This window comes from Tenrec ecaudatus, chromosome 8, assembly GCF_050624435.1.
Source record: "Tenrec ecaudatus isolate mTenEca1 chromosome 8, mTenEca1.hap1, whole genome shotgun sequence".
Lineage (NCBI taxonomy): Eukaryota > Metazoa > Chordata > Mammalia > Afrosoricida > Tenrecidae > Tenrec > Tenrec ecaudatus.
Window position 1 is genome coordinate 125,972,287 of NC_134537.1, and position 11,884 is coordinate 125,984,170.

The 11,884-nt window shown below is 48.6% G+C and overlaps 2 non-coding genes across 2 annotated transcripts; one reads left to right on the forward strand and one right to left on the reverse strand.

Annotated features, from left to right (window-relative positions):
• Nucleotides 1-1,535: 1,535 nt before the first annotated feature.
• On the forward strand, nt 1,536-1,656 carry LOC142455873 (small nucleolar RNA SNORA61). The gene has a single exon (XR_012785985.1). It is a non-coding gene; the product is annotated as a small nucleolar RNA SNORA61 (small nucleolar RNA).
• An 8,846-nt stretch (nt 1,657-10,502) lies between these two features.
• On the reverse strand, nt 10,503-10,623 carry LOC142455872 (small nucleolar RNA SNORA61). Its single transcript, XR_012785984.1, has one exon. It is a non-coding gene; the product is annotated as a small nucleolar RNA SNORA61 (small nucleolar RNA).
• Nucleotides 10,624-11,884: the final 1,261 nt, after the last annotated feature.

The window sequence follows — 11,884 nt, forward strand, 5'->3', positions numbered from 1 at the left end:
GCTTCATCAAGGACGATGTTATGCATTGGTTGAGGTTTGGGGTGACATTTGGGGTGGGGGCAGAAGATTGCAGAGCGAGTTGGTTTCCCATCCGACAACTCGCATACATTTTATTTGGTGGCACGGAGCCCTCACCCCGTAACAACACTAGCAGTGGCCTCCTGGTGTTGACTGTTTCCGTTCGTCCCTCCTGTGCTGGCCCTCCCGCCTTCTGAGTTTCATCCCTGGGCAGGTGCTGCCGCGGAGGGAGGCCTCACACGCTGACCGTCCTGATAGTGGTATTCACGCCTCCTTGGTGGGATGGTCGCCAAATAAATCGCCTGCTGGTGCTTGACGGCACGTTGGACCAAGAGGATGACGTTGGTTCCTGGCTTAAAGACGGCCTAAGGTAGAGGAGAAGAGCCTTTTTTCTGCCAAGGGCCATTTGGATATTTATAAAGTAATTCTAGGGCCATACAACATTATCAACCTTAAAAAAAAACTTCCAGTGAGCCTGCGGTGTTGGGTCAAACATTTCATGGACTCACCCTGAATGTGACCGCAGTGTTTCCTTCTGCTGTGGGTTGGAACCGGCTCCATGGCACCTAACTTCCATGGCATGGCTGGTGCGGCTGACTTCTCTTTGGCCAGGCCTGTGCTGTTAGCTGGGACTGCTGATTTCATGGGCCTGGTGGGACCCAGGGTCACACATTCCCTATCTTTGGCCTACGGGTGATCGTTTCAAGGGTCCTACTGGTCTCTAACATACTAGTAAGCCTGGTCTTGGTGGAATTATTACTTTACCTTTGGTTCTGCATTTTCCTCCCCTCTAGCCAGGACCTCTTCTTGCGATCCTTTCAGAGAAGTCAGCAGTGGCAGTCAGGCACCCTCCGTTTTAAAGCTATTATATAAACCTTTAAAGAATGTATCTCAAATACCTTATAATCCCGGTCTCCCTGCTTGGCACCCGCCCCCCCACCCCGCCCCAATGAAATAAAGAATGAAACAGGAACAGACGTGCACATACAGGCTTGTCGTGGCAATTCTATCATAGCCCAATGGGGGGTGCTGGCTATGGAGGAATGGATAAACAAACTCTGGCACACACACACACAGGAATATTACGCATCCTTTAAAAAGTAACTGTGAGCCTGTCAGATGTGCCCTGACGTGGCCATGATTGGAGGACACTATGCTCAGCGGAGTTAGACAGTCTCACAATGACACGTGTTTCATGACACCATTGTTATGAATGGGAACATGGGTTTCACACCAAAGAAACGATTGGAAGATTATGAGGAGGCCAGAACATGGCGTGGGGAGGGGGAGGAGGGAGAGCAGAGGGCAGAGGGAGAGGGGGAGGGCGGCAAGGGAAAGAGGGAGGGCGGGTGAGGAAAGAGCCCCATGGGGGTGTTACTAAGCTACTGCCACTGTTGTGAGGAGATGGACGGTGCCGCTACGGATCCTCTGTTTGTCTTTGTACGTGTTACATGCTACCAACAAAACGGCACACCAATCAATGAAAAAACCAACCCTATAGCTAAGAAGGGTCAGATGCCCTCCAGATTCCTCACCCATCAGAGCTGAACACTGGTCCCTGTGGGTGCAAATGGAGGACAAGTAAACCGGAAACTGACTTCAATTCTTTATTGACAACCGAGCTAGTTTCAAACAAACAAAAAACATGTGTCTTGATTCCTCAGTGTTTGGGCACCCCTTCAATTGTGTGCCCTGTGGGAGGGGGATGGGCAGGTCGGAAAACTAGACTCCGGGGGTCCTTCGCGGCTTTAGCCTGAGCAGGTGGGGCGCAAGCAGGTGCCCGCAGCAGAGTCTGGCAGGTTCGCAGGGGACCCTCTGACAAGCTCGAGTTTGCTTTGTTGTCTGCGGCCATCAAGTTAGCCGGGCACCGAGCACCACAGCCCCCTGGCAGCCCCTGAACAGCTGAGGTTTACGCAGGGTATTCCCAGCACCGGGAGGAGGGCAGCTACTCAAGGGTCCATGTGGCTGGAAGGTGGGGCTTGGGCGAGGCCTGTCTGATGGAGAGCGGGGCCAGTGAGGAAGCCCGAAAGACAATAAGAGGGAGGAATGGTCTGACGAGAGCAGGCACACTGCTTTGGAAGGTGTCTGTGTGGTGTGGGGGCTTGTCCACATCTTCTTTATATCTGGGTCAAGAATCTTGGGGGAGACAAAAGGAAGCATGCCTTGGGAAGGAAGGAAGGAGTGTTCTCACCACTGAGCTGATGAGGGGGATAAAGCCCAGAGCCCCAGGGGGCCTGCGAGGGACTGGGCATGAGGATGGGCTGGCTCAGGTGTAAGAGTGAGGGACAGTGAGTCGACCATTTAGCCTCATGCCTGTGCTAGGACTCGTCATTCCATGGTCTGGGGCTATCATAAAAAGGACAAGGTGAGCTTTGAGGCATCGAGGCAATCAGACCAGACAATCTGCATGTTAAGGGTTACTGGCCCAGTAGATGCCCCAGTCTGACCTTGCACTTGGGCTTCCTAACGCCTCTCCCTGCTTCCATCCTTGCCCACGCTACCAGCCTGATCCCTGCACGATTTTCCTCAAAGCATGGTCTGCAATCATCTCGTGTGTTCTTGTGTTTGCTTTTTGACTGCTCTCTATTTCCCTTTACTGCCAATCTAAACTCCTGTGTTAGTCTGGGTGGACTAGAGAAACAAATCCAGAGAGACTCATAGGTGTCTAAGAAAGAGCTTTATATGCTAAAGAGCAGTTGTATATTGAGAAAAAACCCCAGCCCAGTCCAGATCAAGTCCATAAGTCTGATATTAAACCATATGTACAAAACCAATCTATGAATCCCTCTTTAGACTCATATAACACATGCAATGACACCAAATGCAGGACGATCACAGTCCAGTGGGTGGCAAGTCTTGGCAGTGGAAGCATCTCAGCGCTGGCACGGGTCTCCACGTGGCTCCCCCAGCTCCAGGGCTCCAGTTCCATCAGTGTAACTCCACGTGTCTTGTCAGCGGGAAGATGAAGCAGAGTGTGTGTCCCATGGTAGCACTGTAGTGTGTATCTCTGTAGCACCTCCTAATGAAGTCATTAATCAGTGACCGGATTGACAGGTTAAACTCCACCCCTTCACTTTTTTCTTAAATCGTTTTGTTAGGGGCTCATACAACTGTAGTAACAATCCATACATACATCAATTGTGTCAAGCACATGTGTACATTCATTGCCCTCATCATTCTCAAAATATTTGCTCTCCACCTAAGCCCCTGGCATCAGCTCCTCCTTTTTTTCCTTCCCTACCCGCTCCCCACTCCTTCATGAACACTTGATAATTTATAAATTATTATTTTGTCATATCGTTCCCTGTCCAATGTTTTCCTTCACCCACTTTTCTGTTGTTCATCCCCCAGGGAGGAGGTCATATGTACATCCTTGTAATCAGTTACTCCTTTCCAACCCACCCTCCCAGTATTGCCACTCTCACCACTGGTCCTGAAGGGATCATCCACTCTGGATTCCCTGTGTTTCCAGTTCCTATCTGTACCAATGTACATCAACTGGTCTAGCTAGATTTGTAAGGTAGAAATGAGATCATGATAGTGGGGGAGGAGGAAGCATTTAGGAACTAGAGGAAAGTTGCATATTTCATCGTTGCTACATCGTACCCTGACTGACTCGTCTCCTCCCCGAGACCCTTCTGTAAGGGGATGTCCAGTGGCCTACAAATGGGCTTTGGGTCTCCACTCTGCACCCCCTCCCTCATTCACTATGATATGAATTTTGTTCTGATTGATGCCTGACACCTGATCCCTTCGACACCTTGTGATTGCACAGGCTGGTGTGCTTCTTTCATGTGGGCTTTGTTGCTTCTGAGCTAGATGGCCGCTTATTTACCTTCAAGCCTTTAAGACCCCAGATACTATATCTTTTGATAGCCGGGCTCCATCAGCTCCCTTAACTCCTAATAGTCTTAAATCCACCCCAGATTATGTAACTACCACAATTCCATAAGGGAAGCCCCACTATCTATCTTATTCAATGTGGCCTCTCCGGCGTTTAGAGTAGTACCCTGAGCACAGGAACGATTTGTTGAATGAATGAAGGAATGAAAATTAGAATCCTTATGTACAGGCTGGGCACGTGAGCTGGAAGACAGCATCTTGGGGTGGGAGTTACCGGGTGAATGCTACCTAACGGATCTAGAGGCTTCTGGTGGAATGCCACTGGCTTTTCAATGAGTTATGTTTGGGCATCTTCAGAACAAGGGGGTGACATCCCTGCTTTATTCCGACTGGTCCCGCCACACTTAGGCCACTGGGTCTGGTGGGACAGAGACTGACAACCCTTTTAACCAGGCGGGTATTCAAGGAGCATGACTGAGCAGAAATGGAACGAGAGCCGACCTGATGCGGGCAGCGGCTGGTGAGGGTGGCAATAGGCAGGCAGAAAGATGGAGACATTGGTGAAAGAGGGAGCAGCCTTCTCTCATAAGGTCCCAGGGAGCCAGAGGAGGACCAGACACAGGGCATGAAAGTCAGGCTTAGAGTTAATGGTGAGATGTTTCTGACCATTGGTGCTCCCTGAATTGAATTAGGAGACCTCATGGGTGTGAGTTTCCTGTAACTGGGGGCATCTGAGCAGGTTACAACCCTGGCCAGGGGTACATAACCCTTTCCCTCAAGAGGGCTCCTCCAGAACTCACGGGGTGGGGAAGTCCCCTGCAGTATAGGTTTAGTTCAAACCCACACCAGCTGGGACTCTCCCCAGAGGACCTTCAACATGCTCCTGGATGCTCCAGGTGCCTAGGGAGATGCAGCTTCTATCTCGCTGGTTTATTGAGCAGGATGTTTCTGATTGCAGATGGGGCGGGGGTGGGGGCGGGGACGGGGGCGGGGGCAGGGAGGAGTGTTTCATTTTCCCCTCCTGGCACACAAGGTAAGTTAGACAGGGGCCAATCGAATACAAGCCCCTCCCACTTCTCTCCCCCTTGTCTCCTTTCCCACGCCCATCTTCTTCCTTCCCTCCCTCCCTCTTTTTTGTTTGCTTCTATTTCAGTTCTAAAAAGAATCGCCCCTGATCCAGGAAAGGGAGTGAGATAATTAAGGTTTATTGTGCCAACCTGGCTAACACATGTGGAGTTAATTGAAGGGCGGAGAGATAAATGGCTCGGTGAGCCTTGCCTTTCTAGTTCTCGGGTCTCTTGCTTTCTGAGGGTTGGACCAGGGGTGCAGCTGCTTCAGCTAGCAAGGTTCACTTCCTGCGAGACATCCCCGAGGAGAAGCCACAAGGACCCGATGCAGCCCTGGGTGCTGGAGCAGCCATGTGGAGACCCCTGCCAGCGCTGAGATGCTTACACGTTCACTTATTCATCCTTCCTCCTGCAGTCGGCATCATTGCGTATGTTTTATGAGATGGAGGAGGACTTTGTGGATTGGTGTGGGACTTATGGGCTAAGTTGGACTTGTGGGCTTGGGCAGCACTGGGTTGGGATGTTTTCTTGATGTGCATTTACCCTTAATATAAAACTCTTCTTATACATGTGAGTTTCTGTGGATTTGTTTTTCTCCAAAGTACCCAGATCAACACAGTGAGACTTCCAACCCGGAAAGTTTCTAGAGCATTTAGTATGGGAACTGGCTTTCGGAGAGGTGGAAGGGAGTATGTTCGTGTCTGGGTGGAGTGACTTGTGTCTGTGTGGAGGGACAATAAGATTTTTTTTCTCAGTCCATGGTGAAGGAATTCAACACATGGGAAACCCAGTGGTCTTAATGTCTTTTTCTTTGTTTTTGTTCACCTTTGCTTTCTTTTTTTTGTCTTAAAAAAAATCATTTTATTGGGGGCTCGTACAACTCTTACCACAATTCATACATATATCCATTGTGTCAAGCACATTTGTACATTTGTTGCCATCATCATTCTCAAAACATTTGCTTTCAACTTGAGCCCTTGGTATCAGCTCCTCATTTTTACCCCTCCCTCCCCCACCCGCCCTCTCTCCTTCCTCCCTGATAATTTATAAATCATTATTTTCCCATGTCTTACACTGACCGATGTCTCCCTTCACCCACTTCGGTCTTAGTTTCTTATGAGCCCTAAAGAATTAGGAAGATGACAGGATTTTCGGGTATTTAATACAGAATGGAGCCCTGGTGTGCTATGGGCAAAGCATTGGGTTGGTTCCTGACCTCAGGGTCAGTGGTTCAAACACACACGCTGCTCCCCAGGAGGAAGAGGAGGCTGGCTGCTCCCAGAAAGACCTACAGAAGGTCTCTCTGAGCCACGACCGACTTGAAGGCAGTAGGTCTGCTGTTACAGCAACACCACAAACCAGAGGTTTTAATGAATAGAAACGCTTTCTCTGACGATTTAGCCCTATAATGCCTAGTGCGATGTTTTAGGTAACATTTAATTAAAATGTATATATTAATACATATTGATAATGATGAAAGTAAACAAGAGAAACAAGCAAAAAAATTTTCCCCTGAAATTAAAAATTCAGGTGTTATAGGGCTAGGAAGCAAAAAGTGCTGATTCAGAGCCCAGGCTCTAGGGAAGCACTGTCTGTCTGTCTGTCTGCTCAGGGGACGATCTTCATCTCGTATAGCTTCTGTACCCTCTTCCTTGGCAATCTCCATCCATATGGTGGTGTGTCCTCCCCACGTGTGCTTCCCCGGTCCTGCTAGTGTCCCCAAGGCCACTGTGAACACTGATGGGGTCCAGGACCATGGCAAGGAAGGCCCTGTCCCCTAATGCCTTCATCTCCACAGGGGTGTGGTTTAGGATTTATCAGCCAGATTTTGAGAGGTCACAATTCAATCCACCGCACCCATTGTGAACACTTGAGCTTGACAGCCCGGGGCCAGCTGGGACATGTGACAGTGTTCCTGCTCTGAAGGCAGAGTAGATGGTGTGGTAGGAAAAGTCACTGAATACTGGGACCGATTCCTGGAAGATGGGCTCATTTTTCTCCAAGATCAGAAGACCTGCATGTCTTTCAGCCCTTTGACTGTCAATTGAGAATTAGATGGCCACTTGCTATGGGGGAGGGGAGCTGTGGTGAGGTTTAGTGGTGATCAGGAGCCAAGTACAATACCCGGTCCAGGGCTGAATGAACTTTGACTCTATTTCTCTCACCACAGACGCCATGGACAGCACTGCATTGGCCACCACTCGGGGGAGCTCTGCCCACTTGGTGCCTCAGTACTGGGGTCCTGGCACTCCAGGACAAAACCAGTGATCGGAAAGAGGAGAGGCAAGACTAGAAAGTAGAGGTGCCATGAATAAACGGAGGCGTCATCCCTCCGGGCACCCTCGGCGTTCGCAGAACCAGCTGGTCGTGACTGGGAGCTCCAGGATGAAAGCCTTTCTGGCCACGCCACAGCCAGCAGCCCCTCAGAGGAAGCCTCTCTGCAGAAAGGTGATAATTTTTCCTGCACTTTTCAGTCCTCGGGGGCAAGGTGTGTGTGTGTGTGTGTGTGTGTGTGTGTGTGTGTGTGTACCAACGGTCAACAAGCTTGGCTGCCAGCTCAAAGGTCAGTGGTGTGAGTTCACCCCCAACACCTCAGAAGAAGGACTTGTCAACCGACGTCTATAAACGTAGACATTGAAAACCCCACGGGGCGTGAGCCGACGCGGACACACAGCGTCGCCATGGTCAGAATCATCTCAAGGGCCACTGGCTTTCACCACCTCCCGCCTCACCTCCCATGCACAGGGGCTCTCGCTGAAGGCATCTACATAAAGTGTCATATTGCAAAGGGTTGATTTGATTGCTACCCACCCTCCCCACGCAGGACCCGTCTCTAGGAGAGTGTCTACTACAGGCTTGTGGCCGAAGAAGCACTTGGCCCCATATACTGGGCCCGTGAGCCATTGTAAGCAGAGTGGCTCAGAGGTTAGCCCCTCTGCTACCCACTAACGGGTCAACAGGTGTTTGTTTGTAATTTATCATTTTGTTGGGGGCTCTTACAAATCTTATCACAACCTATCATCAATTGTATTAAGCACACTTGTGCATATGTTGCCACCAACATTTCCAGAACATTTCCTTTCTACTTGAGCCCGTGGTATCAGCTCCTCTTTTTTACCCCTTCCTCCCCCACCCTTGTGAATCCTTGATCAATTGTATATTATTGTTGTTATTTCATGTCTTACACTGTCTGTTGCCTCCCTTCACCTACCTTTCTGTTATTTATGTTCTTGGGGGGGGGTATCTATATATCTAACCTTATGATGGGTTTCCCCTTTCTCCCCCTTCCACTCCTGCCACCATCCCCCTACCCTCACAATAAACTCCTTGAGGGGTTTATCTGTCCTGAAATCCATGCGTTGAGAGCTCTTATCTGTACTAATGTGTGTACTCTGGTCTAGCCAGTTTTGTAAGGGAGAACTGGGTCCTGGTAGTGGGCGTGGGCGGTGAAAAACATTTAGGAACTAGAGGAATGGTGTGTGTTTTGTCGGTGCTATACCACACTCTGCTTGAATCGCCCTTCCTTGTAACTCCTCTGTGGGGTGATGTCCAATAGTCTTCTGATGGGCTTTGGGTCTCCACTCCAGCCCCCCTCTTTTACATCGATAGAATGGTTTGTTTTGGATCTCTTGATATCTGATGCCTGCTCCCGCCAACACCTCATGATCACACAGGCTGCTTGCTGTGCTTCTTCCCTGTGGGCTTATTTGTTTCCCTACTAGGTGGTCGCTTGTTGAACTTCAAGACTTTAAGAGGGTCGACCGTTTGAACCCGCCAGCCACCCAAAGGTGGAAGGATGTGGCAACCTACTTCCATAAGGACGGCATCCTTGGAAACCCTCTGGGACAATTCTTGTCTGCCCCCCAGGGTTGCTGTGAGGTGGATGGACCAGGTGGCCCCAACAGCACCCAGCAGAGTGGTACTCAGCTTTTCTGTCTACAGCCTTCAGTGGGGTTACACCCCAACAGAAAGGAAACAGAATTCCTGACTCGTGGCTCCGGAAGCAACCTCACAGCAACAGGAGGGAAGAAGGAAGTGATCAAAGATTTAGTTTTACTGGGATCCACAGTGAACATGCCTGGAAGTGGTCGAGAAATCAAATGATACAGTGCGTTGAGCAAATCCGCTACAACAGATCCCTTTAAAGTGGTGTGTGCTTTCAAGGGCTCAGAGCTTCAGTTCTGAGCTCCCAGTGGGCAGATGGGTATGGGTGACAGTGACACCCCAAATCCATTGGTCGCGTCCCCACATAGGGTCGCATCCCTCCAGTGTATTCCTTCCGATCTTTAACCGAGGATGTGGAGCGTCCCGGGCAGAGTGCATTGGAAAGTTGATGACCTCCACCCCTCTCCAGCCAGCCCAGAGAGGGTCAGCCTCTGAGGAGCTTGCCTAAGAATGTCCTTGGAGACAGGGCAGGGGACAGAGAGTGTGAGTCATACCCTATCAGTCGTGCCCTGGCCACCTTGGTCAGAAGGCGCCGGCCAATCTTGTAAGCTCTTCTCTCTAACAATGTCCCAATTGTGGTCTGATTCCCCCTTCTGCAGTCCCCCCTGTAACTGTGATGTATGGATCTGTCACCAATCAAGAATTTGTGATGGTTTCCTTTGTTCCATGGCCTATTTCACTGGCGTCCTTGGGCATCATTATGGTCTATTGCTAAAGCCTGACCCTTGTCCTTGTCTCTTTTATGACTTAATATTCTCTTTAAATTATCTAAGATTGAGGTCTCTTTCACAAAACACTGCAAACCAGAGATGTCACCTTTAGGACTCGTTCGTTCATTGCTCAGAGTCAATTCTGACTTATAGGACAGAGTAGAACTGCCTCCGTGGGTTTCTGAGGCTGTGAATTTTAATGGGAGTCGAAAGCCTCATCTTTTGCCTTTGGAGCAGCTGGGAGTTGTGAACCTCTGACCTTGCAGTTAGCAGCCCAGCTAAAATACACATGATCCAAACCAGCCTAGGCTTTTCAAGGACCTCATATGCATGCAAAAATGGAAGGAGAAAAACTAAGAACTGATACCTTTAAGACGTGGTGTCAGCCAAGAATATGGAATGTCCTGTGCCCTGCCAGGAGAATGAACACTTCTGTCTTGCCGCAGTACAGCCAGGGCACTCCTTGACACCAAGGATGGTGAGCCTTCAGTTCATGGACTTCCGTTGAACATGTTATCGGGAAGGGCCCGTTCCTGAAGAAGGCCATTATGTTTGGAAAAGTAGAGGGTCAGTTAAAGAGGAGTACCCTCAGGAAGGTGGATTGACACCCGGGCCGCCTCAGTGAGCCCGCACACCGCAGGACTGGGCCAGGTTCTGCTCTGGTGGAAGCCAGAACTGACCCACGGCACCTGACCACAGCCACCAGGTAAGCGGTAAGGAGCCTCGTCATCTAGTGCTCCCCTCCACAACTCTGGGGTGCAGGGGCTGGGACCATCGGGCTTCCTTGGAGGTAGGAGAGGGGAGGCGACCGCGAGAAAGAGAAGGACATTTTCTTTCAGCTCCCCAGCACCTCCTCAACCCTAAGCTAAATTCCCTCTTTCGAAATAGCTGTTTTTATCAGTGGACGCCGACCAGTTTTTGTTGTTTGAAATGAACTTGTATGTCATGGAGGAATCCAAGTCCACTTCAGTTTTACTTTCCCTCCTGTGACAGCCGCCTGGACCAAGGTTTGGATCCGAGGGGTAAGGGATCTGGAGGGGGTTTAAGGCTGTATGACCTTTCATTCTCCTTCATTAAAAAATTAACTTTACGTATTTTGTCTTTTAAAAAGAAGCATACCCTGTACAGCTGTACAGCCTATCTCATCAGATCAAACCAGTCACAAGATCCAGGTAAAACCCACAGAATGGCGTCCTTTGGGGCCCACCGATCTCCCCTCTCTCCCTAAGTTCCCGCCCCTCCCTCCTCTGCCCCCACCCCTCTTCCTAGTCTTCAAATCTTGCTCTTCTCTGTGCAAACCACCTTTCGTCTTATTTGCCCTTCCTTCTAATAATGGAGTCATTAAGTATTTGTCTTTATAAGATGGACTGACTTGACTGAGTACAACCTTTTCTAGTTTGTCCATGTCTTGTGGTGTTTGGGAGTTGTCACTGTTTTTTTATTATCGATGCATGATATTCCGTTGCCTGACTGTTTCAGAACTTGTTTATCCACTCCTCTGTAATTGCAGATTTTTGTTGCTTTTATCTTTTTTCTGTTATGGAAATTGCTGCATGTCTGTCTGTGTAGTGGTCTTTGTTTCTTTAGGGTCCACACCCCGTAGAGGGATTGCAGGATCATAATGTAATTGTATTTGCATTTATTTAAAGAAGCACCATACTAATTTCCATAGTGGTTGCACAATTCTACAGACTCATAGGGTTATTCTCCTTTATTTTGTTTATGAAGTATACTGATTGTTTTTCTAATATTAAACCCTCTTTGCATATGTGGTATGAATCCCACTTACTTTATTGAATTCTGTTGGCTAGAATTCAATTGAAAATCTTGGCATCTATATTCATCAGAGATATTGGTCTATAATTTTCAGTTCTGGAGATGTCTGCCTGGTTTAGGCTTGAAAGCGATACTGGCTTCATAAAATGAGTTTGGTAGTACATTGTGCCTTTGTGTATTGTGGAAGAGTTCATGTAGAATCGATGCTCACTCCTCTCTAAATGTTTGGTACAATTCCTCAATAAAACCATTAGAGGTTAGGGGCTAGTTTATGACCAGGTCTATTTTTTCTCATGTTATAGGCTTGTTGAGAGCTTTTTTTTTACATCAGTCTGTGGTAATGTAGGTAAATAATGCATTTCTAGAAATATATCCATCTCTTTTCATTTTCAAATCTATTGGAATACAATTTTTTCATAACACTGTATGATTTTAAAATATCTCATTTGGTTTGTTGTAATGCACCCATTTCATTTATTATTTGTGAAATGTACTTTTTCTCATCTTTCCCTTTGTTAGGTTTGT